At 32.6% G+C, this 13,446-nt stretch overlaps 1 long non-coding RNA gene across 1 annotated transcript; it reads left to right on the forward strand.

Moving 5' to 3' along the window:
* Nucleotides 1-2,147: 2,147 nt before the first annotated feature.
* On the forward strand, nucleotides 2,148-7,785 carry LOC132616548 (uncharacterized). Its single transcript, XR_009573256.1, has 2 exons — nucleotides 2,148-2,780; nucleotides 7,514-7,785. It is a non-coding gene; the product is annotated as an uncharacterized LOC132616548 (long non-coding RNA).
* The last annotated feature ends 5,661 nt before the right edge of the window (nucleotides 7,786-13,446 follow it).

Raw genomic sequence — 13,446 nt, forward strand, 5'->3', positions numbered from 1 at the left:
TTCTTGTAAAAGAATTGTCAAGACATAATCTTCTTCTTTTTTTCTTTTTCTTGAGACTCTGTTATAGTTAGTTACTTATCAAACTTCATATTTGTATTGAATTTTTTTTCTGGGTTTGCTCATTCTTATTGTGCTGATTGTTAGGTTATTTTTTTGAATTTACAGATGCATTTTAATTAATAACAAGAGTTAGAAGAATGACTTCGCAGACATTCGTTTGGCCTTTTTGTCTATGTTATGGAGATATCTAAAAATGTACTCATATCAGTTATTTTTATTTTATAATTTGTCTATGATATGGAGATATATAAAAATGTACTTATATCAGTTATTTTTATTTTATGATTCACATATAAGTTTATGATAAAGTATTTTTGTTCCATTGTATCATGGATAAAGTATTTTTGTTCCATTGTATCATGCTTTCCGCCTATTGAATGCAGCTAAAACCTACTTCATCCTTTCCTTGAATGCAAGAAGATGATCGAGCGGGTGGCAGCATCACGAATCGCTGGAATTTTTTTTTTTAGATATGAGACACTTATAAATTTTACAATATAGTTGAAATGAATAACATATTGTTCATAAATGTTTGTTACTATCCAGTCTATTCTACAACTTCAGTATATGTGATCAGGAAGAATTGTGTATTGTGAATGTCATGAACTTTAATTATATAGTTGTTTATTATTTGTCAGAAATAAGTCATACCTAAAGCTTATTATGCTGCTAATTTTCATAATATATGCATGGATATGTAATATTTGAAATTATTTAATTAAAAAAGAAATAGCAATAGATTCGCAATGAAAAGTTTTTTTGCTACTAATAAATTAATTTATATAAGAAATTATATTTTAAAATATAATAAAATTTTATCCACGGATCTTATGCCGATTTCTAGCTATGATTCTGAATTTGTAGCTAGAGATAAATATGTGAGCAGAGCTATATATTTTTATTTTTGCGGCAAAATAAATGACATCTTTTGCCACAATGTTTCACTCTTTCGCTAAAGCATAAAGATAACCATAGAGTTGATTTTGGTATGGCAAAAGAATAAAATTACTAGCTAATATAAGTTTAATTTTTGTGGCAAAAATTTCTTACCATCATAGCTACAATACAAAAGTTTTTGTAGCAATAAATATTAGTCCTAGCCACAGACTATGTAGTTTATCTCTGATGTGCAGTAGTGGTGTGGTAAACTAACCCATGAGTGTATTACCATGAAAACCGTCACAACAAGGAAACAAATGATTTCTTTCGTCTTGAAAATGGAAGCAAGGAAATAAAAGATTTGTTTTTTCGCCATGAAAACGGTTAGCAAAGAGGGATTAAAAGATGACTTGTGTTGACACCTAATATTTGGCCCTTCCGTAATTTTATTTAATTAGCCGTAGTTCTTGGATCTCAAACAGAGTGAAATATGTATTTTATAAATCAAAATAATTTTTACAAAATTATTTCGATATATTTTGCCATTCCATTTGGAAACATAATTTAAAATATACATTGTAAGTCATTTAAAAATATTTTGCATCAATATTAAAGTATTTGTCGAAATTAAGTTAAAATAGTCTAAAATAATTATTCAATTAATTGTTTTAAATTATTAAATATCGAATTGACAAGTATTTTACTCCGTTAGTTCAAGAAAATTGATTAATTGAGTTAAATAATCAATTACATCTCAATTTTATAACTACAATTGCGTTTTTATTTCCAAAATTGATTCCAATTAGTTAATTATGGTTACAATTGAAATGGTGAATTAACTTGTTATGTGGTAGTTATGGCTATACTTGAAATAATGAATTGCATGATTTGAGTCAATTAGGTCATAATTGCAAAAGTAGTCACTTTATGCATATGGTCGTGTTTTAATGGGAATTAATTGGTTAATTAGTTTTAATTTGGTCATAATTGGAATGTTCAATTAATGGACACTTTTAAAAGCCGGTTGTTTAAGTAATTGTATGTTTTCCCCATATATACACGGATATATGCGAGTATATACCTATACACATGTATATCATGCATATACATGTATATGGCAGGGCCCGTCCCCTTTTCCTTTTAAAATAGAACTAGGCCCAGTCCATTAAAGGACCAGACCTGGCCCACCTCTTTAAGTCTATCCCAAATAGACCTGAGGGTCTCATTTGTTTGTTGGTAGACGAGGGTTCGAGAAACCCTAGCCGCCTCTCTTCCATTTTCTCTCTCATCGTCACCTTAGATGGCCAAGAATAGCAAATCTGCATATGTTTTTGCTTTAAGCAGGCCTTGTATGGCCGATTTTGGCAACGCATTAATTGGAGCTTTCTCTCTCCACTGTAGAACAACCCAAACACGTATAACCCTTCTTTACATGGTATAACCTTTCTTTCTTCTTACTTTTCTGCATTTTTTGGGTCAATGAAGGACGAAACCTTAATGGTTTTTGTCCGTTTACCGTCGATTTCTATTGGCTTGGGTCGAAACACATGGATTCGCGTTGAATCCCTCTGGAAATCAATTGTCCCACATTGATAGTTTTCCAAGTTTTAGGAGTTCTGGGTTTTATATAAAGAACCCATCCTTCACACATACACACAGATCTCATAAATTCAGAGCAAAAGATACATTTGGTATACCTAAGGATCTAGCAAGTTTGCTAGAACCTGTAATTTACTAAGTTTTTCTTTGTTTTAAAAATTTGCTTTCTTGTTTGTGGCTGAGTTTTGAGGAGGAGCAAGGATCTCAACTCCAAATCTCGACAAATGTTGCGCACAACAAAAGTAAATGCTCTTCCTTTCTTTTTATTTTAGTTATGTATTTTAGTTTTGATATATTGGTGTATGTGTTTATGTGCTTGTTTAGTTTAGTTTAGTGTTAATTAGTTATGAGTATGTTTATTGGTTAAGCAGTTTGTAGTCTAATTCTTGTATGGTTATTTGTTTGATCTCTGATTAGTCCTTAAGCATGTTTAGTTTAAGAATTCGTATATGCTCAGTAATGCTGTCATGGATAGTACTTGATTATGTTTAGTCTAATAGTCCCATGTGTGCTTAAATGGTAGAATGGACTGTTTTATCATTTATCTTGCATAAACATGCTATTTCTTTATTGCTAAAATGACATTATATTTAACATGATTTACCTATTTAGCTAAGTCTATTGTTTATCTACTTGTTTAACTTGTTTATCTTACCTCTTTAGTCTTTAGTATGCTCAAATGCGGTTTAGTTAAGCAATAGGCTTTAACTCTCAAGAATGCTCAATCTCTTATCTGTTGAATTACTTTGCTAGTCCACTTGGGGCTGTTAGCCTAGCTCAATTCTTGTATCAACTAAGCATATGCTAAGTCAATTTCCTTGTGTCAGTTAGCATGCCTACTGGTTTTGTCTAGTTTTTATATTGTCTGGACCTTGCATAGAGGAATATTTGTTAGTTCATTACTGTGATCAAAGGTTTTCAAACTTAATCATGCTTAGTTATGTGGTTATGGATCTGCTTAACCTATTTATGCCTATCATGTACCTGGCTTAACTAATTCCTGTCTGATATAAGCTTAAGTTGTATGCTTTGATATTTGTTTAGCCCAGTTCACACTTCTCATATGCTCACTTCAAATGAGTTAGACCGACTATGACTTTGACATGGTTTCGAAATGCCTTCCAAGCTTTTGTGTCCAATAATGAGATGATTCATATGCTCATTCCCTGAATGTGTATATATGTTGTTATGGGTTAACAATGGTATGAAGTAAGCCTTGTGTCCTCTGTTGCTTGTTTAAGTATAAAAGGTTAATTTGTATGCCATGTTGTTGTCTCTGCCTTGACCATGTATGCTCCTTGCGCATGTTGACTGATGTGTGTCTTGTTTTGAGTGTCTTGTATTATTAAATCTTATGTGAACCTAACGTGCTTTGAATTAATGTTTAAATGAGTGACATGCTTTGAACCTGTTGACTAGTTATTTGTTATGTTTAAGCCTCTGTCTGAATATATGCCTATGAAGGACATACAAGTCCAGTTTTACCTGCTTAAATGTCATTTTGTGAATAACTTGGACTAGTCTTTACATCCCTACCCCGTTACATGTTTTTTAAGCTCAATCCCTACATGTTCTCCTTACTTATTTGAAGGCCCTGGCGATTATTGCTCCATGTAACATCTATGATTTGGTTAAGGGTCTGACTATACTATTTAAATAATGGTTTTTTAGGGTCCTAAAACTGTAAAAGCTCCATTTGCTACTAAGTGTCAATATAAGATCTAGAGAGTTATTACGTGTGTGAGACTGTTGTATGCTCTTACTATGCTGGAGCATTGAGTCAATGTTAAGTACATCATATCATATGCACAGTCATCATACTTAATATAAACTGGGAAGTGTTGCTCCTTTGTTGTACATTACACCTCAGTTTCTATGTTGACACGGTTTAGTAGACAAAAGGATATATAGGATATGTATAGTCTGCACAAGCATGGTGTATATGAGATAGCATATTAGGTATATCGATCGGATATTGACATGATTTTGGGTTTATGTATATTGCTGATGATGCGATTGGGCCTGCCCCTTTGCTTACTTTATTATTGTTACTGGACTAGGCCTTGCCTTTCATGTTGTCTTATTTTGGGCTGTTTCTTTGATTCTCTTTCTTCCTGGGCTTTTTTATTTGAGTTCGTTATTTTGCTAAGTGTGGTGAATATATTAATATGTCTATACGCATGTCTATCTATGATTTTGCTTTTTCTTTTAAGCTCTAGTTGATTTATTAAGTCTAGGTACTTTCTAGCCGCATCTTTCCTTTTCTCCTTCTTTGTTTGCATGGACAACTCAAGCCATTTGGGCCATCTCTACGAACCATTGTTGGGCCAAAGGCCTAACAGTCTCTTTCTATTGAGTCTTAAAATGAAATGCATAGAAAGCCCAACCATGAGTGAAAATGGCAACTAGTAGGCTTCAGTAGGCCCACTAGCCTAAACTCTATTCTCTCTCTCTCTCTCTCTCTCTCTCTCTCTCTCTCTCTATATATATATATATATATATATATATATATATATATATATATATATATATAAAGTTTGTATATGTAAACAAATGCTTGAAATCATTGGAACCCAAATGTGTTAGAACTTAGAAATTTCGCCTAGAAGAGTTAGGAATTACTCAAATGATTTTTAAAATCGACACGTTTAAATTGAAACAATGCATGAACTCGGCAAATGACTTCGTTGAAATCTTTAAAATAAAATTGAAGTGATATGATATACATATACAGGATATATACACTTGTATAAGGACATAAAAGATGAAAATATTGTTTGGGCCTTTGGCCCCTTTGGAAATAAATAAGAAACTGATTTTGAATACTTGGGATTGATTTTAGTTACCTTAGATGAAAACAAAAGAAAACTGATCATTAAAAAAAAATTGAGTTGGTTTCAAAACCAACTTCAATACTTAAGGTTATTTTAAACCTTTTTGGGGCTAGCCCAAACCTTAAGTCACTAAACAAGGGGAAATGCACTTAAACCTTTGTTTGGGATAAAGGTTTAAAAGTAGAGTTATAACGACCCTCCTAGTCGTTACGGAAAATATAGGATCACCTCACCAAATAGAACCTTCCCAAAGGTAGAACAAGCTAATAGAAATCCGATTGTATAAGTCTAAGAACTAAAAAATTGACTTGTTTGTGATTATGGTTTGTTTGTGTTGAGTCCATTGGGGGGTGACGTAGGGAATTAGAACTCCGTTGGAAATTTCGACGCCACGGGTGAGTCTGTATGGTGTTTTTATATCTATGTGCATGTTTTGTTTGTGTTTGTGAGGCCTCGGATGAAATGTTGGGTGGTATAGTTGAAAAACTGTGAAATTAGCGAGCATACTAGTTTAGTATCACCGTTGCAGTGGAAGAAATGCCGCTGCGGTGGGATCGCTGTAGCGATGGGTGGACCGCCTCCACGGTCAGTCAAGTGTGGGTGTGTCCGCTATGGCGGGCACTGGACCGCTATAGCGGGATAAGCCTGCCACAACGGAGGGAAGGATTTAGTGAGGTCCGCTACAGCGGGCACTTGCCCGTTATAGCGGGACAGCTGCAGCGACGGATGGGTCACCACAGCAGTCGATGGGGACAGAATGTTGTCTTTTAAACACTTAGTTCCGAATTCTTTATTCATAAAACTCCAAAACAGTTTCCCACAAGCACCTAGGGCGAATTTCCAAGCTAGGACAAGAATATCCTTGAGAGGTAAGTCTTAACTATTCCTTCCATCGTTATGCTTTCATCTTCATGATTATCATCGCTTTTATGGGTCTACAATGGTGAATTGGAAATAGTAACCCTAGAACTTAATAGACATTCAATAATTGATGGGTTATCATTGTTATTGTGAGTTTATCATCTAATGGCTTGGGTTATTACCTTTTAATCAAGAATTGAACCATTAGAGACATGAACTAAGTAGATTAAGACTTAGGGTTTCATAAAAATGTTAGCTTGACCATGGAAACTGCTTATAATTGATGTTTTGATTAAATGTCCTTGTAAATTGATAGTTAATGGTTGCTAAGGCCAATGTTAGGCTATATTTACACCTAGAAATCTTTCACCCATTGGAATGGGGCTAAAGGGAAGGTTGTTCTTTGAATTGATTTTGTGACTAGAGTAATTGTGACTTATTTAGCATTCTAATTGCTAGACTTTGAGCGTTCCGAGGCTTTATGGAAGGGAAAGGCTATAGCTGAGTAATCTGCATTGTTCCAGCTCTACATTCAAAGTAGGTTACGGTCTACTTGAATTAGACTTTGATTAGTTGATTGTATGTGTTGTGAAATTGATAGGAGAATGCATGTCTAGTCTTCAAACATGATTGTGTGTTGTTGAACTTCCTATGTGCTATTGATTAAGTGATTATGTGGGCTTCGTGCCACTATTCATTGTGTTGGAACTTACAAGTTGATGATGTTGTGGTCAGAAGTTAATATGATCTTCTTGGTGAAAGTGAGATACAAAATGATAATTCGATTATTGAAAACAAGGTGACAATAGATATGAATATATATATATATATATATATTTATATTTGACCGGGGGTGAGGATGAGGCCTGGATATAAACAGGCACATTTGACCAAGGGTGGGGATGTGGCCTAGTTGTCAGCTTGGGTCCAAGGAGTGAGTCCAGAACGAGTGGTACATGGACACCATAGGTTCCCTGCAGGTCATGATTACTGAGCAATTACATCAGTTAGCATGTGTGTACAACGTGTATTTGGTTGCTATTGGTAGACTATTTTTGTTGTTTACTTCCATTGATCTGACTCTTGATATCATTGGGTGACTTGATTGTTAATATCCTTGGTTGACTTGCTGTTGAGTTATTTGATTATGTGTTGTTGACTGGCTTGTCTATTTTATTGATTTTGTGATGTATGCATGATACTAATCTTAGTCTGCCTATGATATCTACCAATACATAGTGTTTGTACTATACTACCTTACTGCTTTCTTTTGAGTGCAGATTGTGATCCAGAGACTGCTACTCGACCTCATATCTAGCGTTGAGGCCGTTTGCTAATAGATTTAGGGTGAGCCAGGCCGTACGAAGATCTTTTTTTATTAATGTCTATTTCCGTTCCAGACATTGATGGTTATTTATTTTAGACAGCTTACATTCTTTAGACATGTTTTGGATTAAAGTCCTTGTACGACAACTTTTGGATTTTGGGGTTGTAATAGTTAGGATTTTCGCATTTACTTCCTTATTTTATGGCATGACTAAATTTTGATTTATCTTGTGCTTGAATGGTTAATAGCTGATTGAATTGGTTAATTAAAAAATGAACTTGAATGAGTGGATGACTTACGTTTTGGCTCGCCCACTAGGAGTTAGTGTACGTATCAATCATGGCGGGTTGGGTCGTGACAAGAATATGATTGGCTTGAAAAATGGACAAAGTTTGATAAACTATAAAATTCTTTTTATATACTTGTACAACCCATAGCATACTTACAAAAGGACTACACTCAAATTGTTTTTTTTTTTTTTAAATAAATTTATAAGGACTAAAAACATAATATTGGACCAACTAATGGAACTCTACTTAAGAGAAATTTAAAGTGTGTTTTGGTCCGAAAAATGAAGTGACTTTAATCCTTATATACATTTTCAAATGAAATTCAACTCTTTTTATCACTGAATAAAAGAATTTTGCCAAAAATGTTTATGATATGCCATGATAGTTTTATAAGAAAGAAAACTATTTTAGTAAATAATTACAATTAATCACACATTGAAGCTCGTAAATCAACCGTATTCTACAGATCCTTAATATTAGGATGTTTATCACCAGAACCCGTACCTCGAACTCTGATTTAAAAAGATTTTTTCTCTTGTTTGATAAACCCTTTTAACTTGGTTTCCTAATTTCCCTTATAAATCAGGTGGAGACTCTAAAAAATATAAAAATTCAAATAGAATCCACAACCTCTTATTAGCTTTTATGCACCCGCGTAAAAGTGAACCGTAACAACTTGTATATCCAAGAACTTAACATTTCAATACCGCTCAATCTCTTTTGTCATACTTCCACTTTTCCTTTCTTCATCTTCAACTAAATTTTTTCTTCTTAGAAAGCATCTACCTTGTTAAATCAATTCAATTTTTTCCTGCTACTAAATTTATTTTTCTTTGCTGCTTCCTAAAATCTATTTTTTGGCTTGTGAATTCCCTAAATCAGATCCAGATCTGATTTTTTTTTTTCAATCTTTATATAGTCTTATACGAAAATGTTTTTGCATCTCACTTGCTTTGCAAAGATATCTCTACGGAGATGTCTTTGCTTAGCTAAAAATTTTGGCTTTGCAAAGATGACCTGGTATATGATATCAAGATATGAATACTCAAAATTTATTTGATTTTTGTATTTGTTCATTCAACAAAAGTTTTATTTTGTAAAAATATGTTTGTAAAGAATAATTCTAGAAAATTCTGGAGCAAGTAGAAGAAAACGAAAGGTATGATTTTCTAATATGTGCATTTGACAAGATTCAAACGTGGAGGAGGATAAGGCTAAATAGTGGAAGCTGAGAAGCAGATTGTGGAGCTATGTGATGAGGCTAGAAATGTGGAGACTTCGACCCTAAGGGTAAGGCTAAAATGGCCGAAGTTGAGAAACATTTTGTGGAGTCTAAAGTATAATTTTTTTTATTTTTTTCAGTCAAAGGTTTTCAGCATTTTCCTGCACATTATTTGAATGTGCTAACTCATGTAACTTTTTTTCAAATAACAAAAAGCCGCTCAATAAAGTTAGTGGCCTAAAGCCAATTTTTAGTAAGAGTCCTTAATTATTATTTTTTTAACAAAATTTACATAGAGAAGTGTATACTAAACATTTAGTATCATCTTTTTTTTTTTTGTAATTATTGTTTTATATGTAGTGGTTTTACGAGACATAAGTCTTTAAGTTTACGACAAAATGTCTAAGAATCATGTTATTATTTATACTAGAGAAGGTCAATTCAAATTAGTAAAATGTTAGCCATGTGTTTGTAAATATTACCTTGAATTTTGTTGTAAAAAATATTATTTACTAATATGAAGATTAGAGTAGTTCAATTCAAGGTAATAAAATATGGGGAAATTTCATAAATGTACAATTCACGGACTTACATTGCAAAAATGTAGCCCAAAAACACTTTTATACAATGCATACACTTATATACAAAAGACAAGTACATTATGTATATAGGCGTATAAAAGTGTATAATGTGTAGGCATATACACTAAAAAAATATAATTATACAATATTATATATAAAAATACGCACTTATACACATTTATACACAATTATACAATATTGTATAAGTGGGTATAAACATAGATCTGGACTGATTTTGAATAAGATTTGCACTTTTATACAAGACAGATACATTATGTATATTAGTACTTAATATAAGAGAGAATCTCTCCTTTTTATCGTCCTCAAAAACTTTGGCTGGAGCCTCCTAGGTGAAATTTCAAATTTATTCCAAAGCTCACCTTTAATTTTATTAATTTTCTTCCATGCCGATTGATCTTATCTTAAAAGGACAACCTCATATTGCGAAGATTTGTACAAGAAGCTATGTAAATAGTACCTTTACTTGCCCTTATCTTATGTCATCACCATTAGCTTTAATTATAAATAAACATGTGTATTAGAATTATTTTCTTTATTCTATAAATGCATGTTAGTATATCATAATTTTTTCCTCTCTGGTGAACGTATGATGTGAGATCAGGAAAGTTGAGGATATAACAGAGTTTATTATATTTTGTTTTGGTATATGTTGAGGGCGCTTTGCATTGCTCCCACAGCTAGTGGCGGATTCAGGATTTCACTTAGGGAGTTCGGGAAAAAAAAACAACAAAAGTTAAATATAAAAAACAATGTTGCTCCTTGGAATTGAACCTAGGACACTAGAGACAATATTGAATACTAAGGGTGTACAAAGTAAACCGACAAACCGCACCAAACCGAGTCAAACCGAGAAAAAAACCCGACTAGTGGTTTGGTTTGACTTGGTTTGGTGTTGAAAAAAAAAAACCCGATCATAATTGGTTTGGTTTGGTTTTAACTATAAAAAGTCAAACCGAACCAAACTAACCCGGCATTACATGTATTCAATTTTTAAAATATTTTATACATAAAAATATTTATTTGTAATGTAATTTATAAATATTTCTTAAATTTTTTCATAGTTTTTTTTTTTTATCTATTATCATATTATTCAAGCTTGAGCTTAGAATTTTGAATGTCAATAAGTTTTGTATCCTATGGATGTTAGTAACTCAAATAAAGTCCAAACCAAAACCAACTCAACACTAATGCTAACAAAAGAAATTCAATTTAGCACTAGGAATAACAATAATGTTGGATATCTATTCTTTAGTTTTGCATAATTGATTTAGAGAGTGAAAATACCTAACTCAATTTTTTTTTCTTTGTCATGTAATTAATACTTATTGGCCGTACTTATTTTAGCATGACTTAGTATTTTTAGATTATGGTCATTTTATTTATGGCTTGAATAATTAGCAATATTTATTTTAACCGATTTTATTAGCTTTTGTTGAATATTTTAATACAGTGTCATCACTCTTCTCACATTTTGTGTTATTTTCTTAAGAAACACCTTAATTGTATAGTTGTATCTTACTAAGACTAAAGAAATATTTGAAGTAAAAGTTATATGTTTTGTATCAAGTCTATTCCGAAAAAAAACCCGAAAAACCCGAGAAAACCGAGTAACCCGAGAAAACCCGAGGTTGAAAAACCCGAATTTTATTGGTTTGGTTTGGTGTATAAATTTAAAAACCCAACGCAATTGGTTTGGTTTGGTGTTTAAAAAATCCAAACCAATCCGATCTATGTACACCCCTATTGAATACCCTGAACCACTTGAGCTAACATTTAACATTTGTTCAGGATATGTCTTCTGCAAAGGTTGATAATCCTTAAAATTAAAGATATCCTTAATGGGACAAACTCCTAAATCCTTCTAGCATAGTTGCTGGAACACATTGAATAGGCTGAAAGCAACCTCAAAACTAAGCCTTCAAATGTTTAACTTGGGTTTAAGTTCCCAAGCATATCAAGTTTTTTGCTTGCTTGCTCCATTTGGTTACTTATTGTTTTAATATGTGCTCATCAGTTACAATGCAACCTGTTTGACCCTAGCTTGCAGATTTTCCTAATTTCTTTTCCTAATTTCTTTAGAGAAGTCATTTTTCTTATTTTTAAGGAATTTATTTTCCTACAGAAAATATTTTTTCAAAATTTTTGACCAGTCAAACATGAAAAAATTGAAAACATTTTCTGAAAATGTAAACTTCCAAAGTTTTGCTTCTTTAGTGAATGTTGAATATTGTATCCATTTAGATTTGCTAATTCTCCTACCAAACTTCCTTCATCATAAACAATTTGCTATTTAAGAATTATTCAATTATGTGACTAAGAAACTTTAATAGTTATAAAGACTTACTAACAAATAACGTGCCACTAGATTAAATAAATTAGACAATAGAAAAATGCTCATTCGCTATATTTTTTTAATTAAAGTTACTACTTTGTATCATGAATTTGGCCTGGGCCTCATTAAACTAGTAGGTGTATAAATATTTACAAGAGGTGTGTATTTGGGAATATACGCACCTCTAATATACTATTGTACAATATTATACACTATTATACAGAAATTAACTCCAACACCACCAACGACGGAGCAGCAGCACGAGTTCCTGGTGATTCAATTAACCATTAAAATAATGCCCTTCCAGCTTGTTGATTTACAGTAACATAACCTGAGTACTGATTGAATTGTACATTTTCAGGGTGCCCAGGCAAATAAGTAATTTTATCACTCTCTTGTTCTACATTAATGGAACAATAACAACTACCCAGAAGCAACAATGACAAACAAATTACATACACAAAAGAGGGCAAAAAATTCTCCATGAATTGAATCTTGAATATGAAAACAAATCAAATATAAAGAATATGAATAGTAACTACGTGCACATGTACCACATGGGTTGGAATTTATACGATGAAAAAACACAGAGAAACAACAAAAATTTTAATTTTCACCACCATCAGATCTGAGTGGATTTTTCGGTGATCGAGAGAGAGGAGGCGCAGCAGAGAGAGCGAGAGAGAGGGTTCGAGAGAGAGGAGGCAGAGAGAGAGAGAGCCGGAGAGAGGAGAAGGAAGAGGGAGTGGGTCATTCTTTGTAAGATTAAAAAATGTGAGTCAATTTTGATAGCATTGTTACCTTAATTAACATACAGTGTAATTATTTCATAAATTATTTCTCTCGTTATACAAGAAGAAAATCTTTCTTTCCTTCTTTCATTATATAGATTTTGTACTTTCTTTTACTAACTTCAATATTTTCTAAGCAAAATAAAGTCATAAATCAACTATCAAAAAAATTTCGGGCCCCAAAAATTTTGGAGGTTTAAAGCGAAGGCTTTATTAGCCTTACTCTTAAGCCGCGTCGAGAATCCTTTAATCCGCTGATCACTTGAATCATAGGTTTATGTGGGGGTGGAGCCACTAAGAGCATAGGTGATTGAATCTCCCGTATAAGGTAAAAACATTTTTTATTACATATATGGACTGTTGAATGTAAAGATAAACAGTTGATTAATTCCCTTGACATCGGAGAAAATTTTAGTGTAGTGATAAAGAGAGTTCAAAACTTGACCACATGTTCAACTCTCAACTGAGACATTCTAGAATATTTTAGATTTATTTATATAATTTTTTGGTTCCGCAACTGTATTTATCTAATTCAACAAAGATTAATCAGAGGAAATGCCTTCATGATTGGGACTATTATACCAACTTCAATCATCTCCCCGTTGGCGATGGAAAGTTTAACCATGTAGCACCAATCAATACCTGTCAA

This window comes from Lycium barbarum, chromosome 11, assembly GCF_019175385.1.
Source record: "Lycium barbarum isolate Lr01 chromosome 11, ASM1917538v2, whole genome shotgun sequence".
NCBI lineage: Eukaryota > Viridiplantae > Streptophyta > Magnoliopsida > Solanales > Solanaceae > Lycium > Lycium barbarum.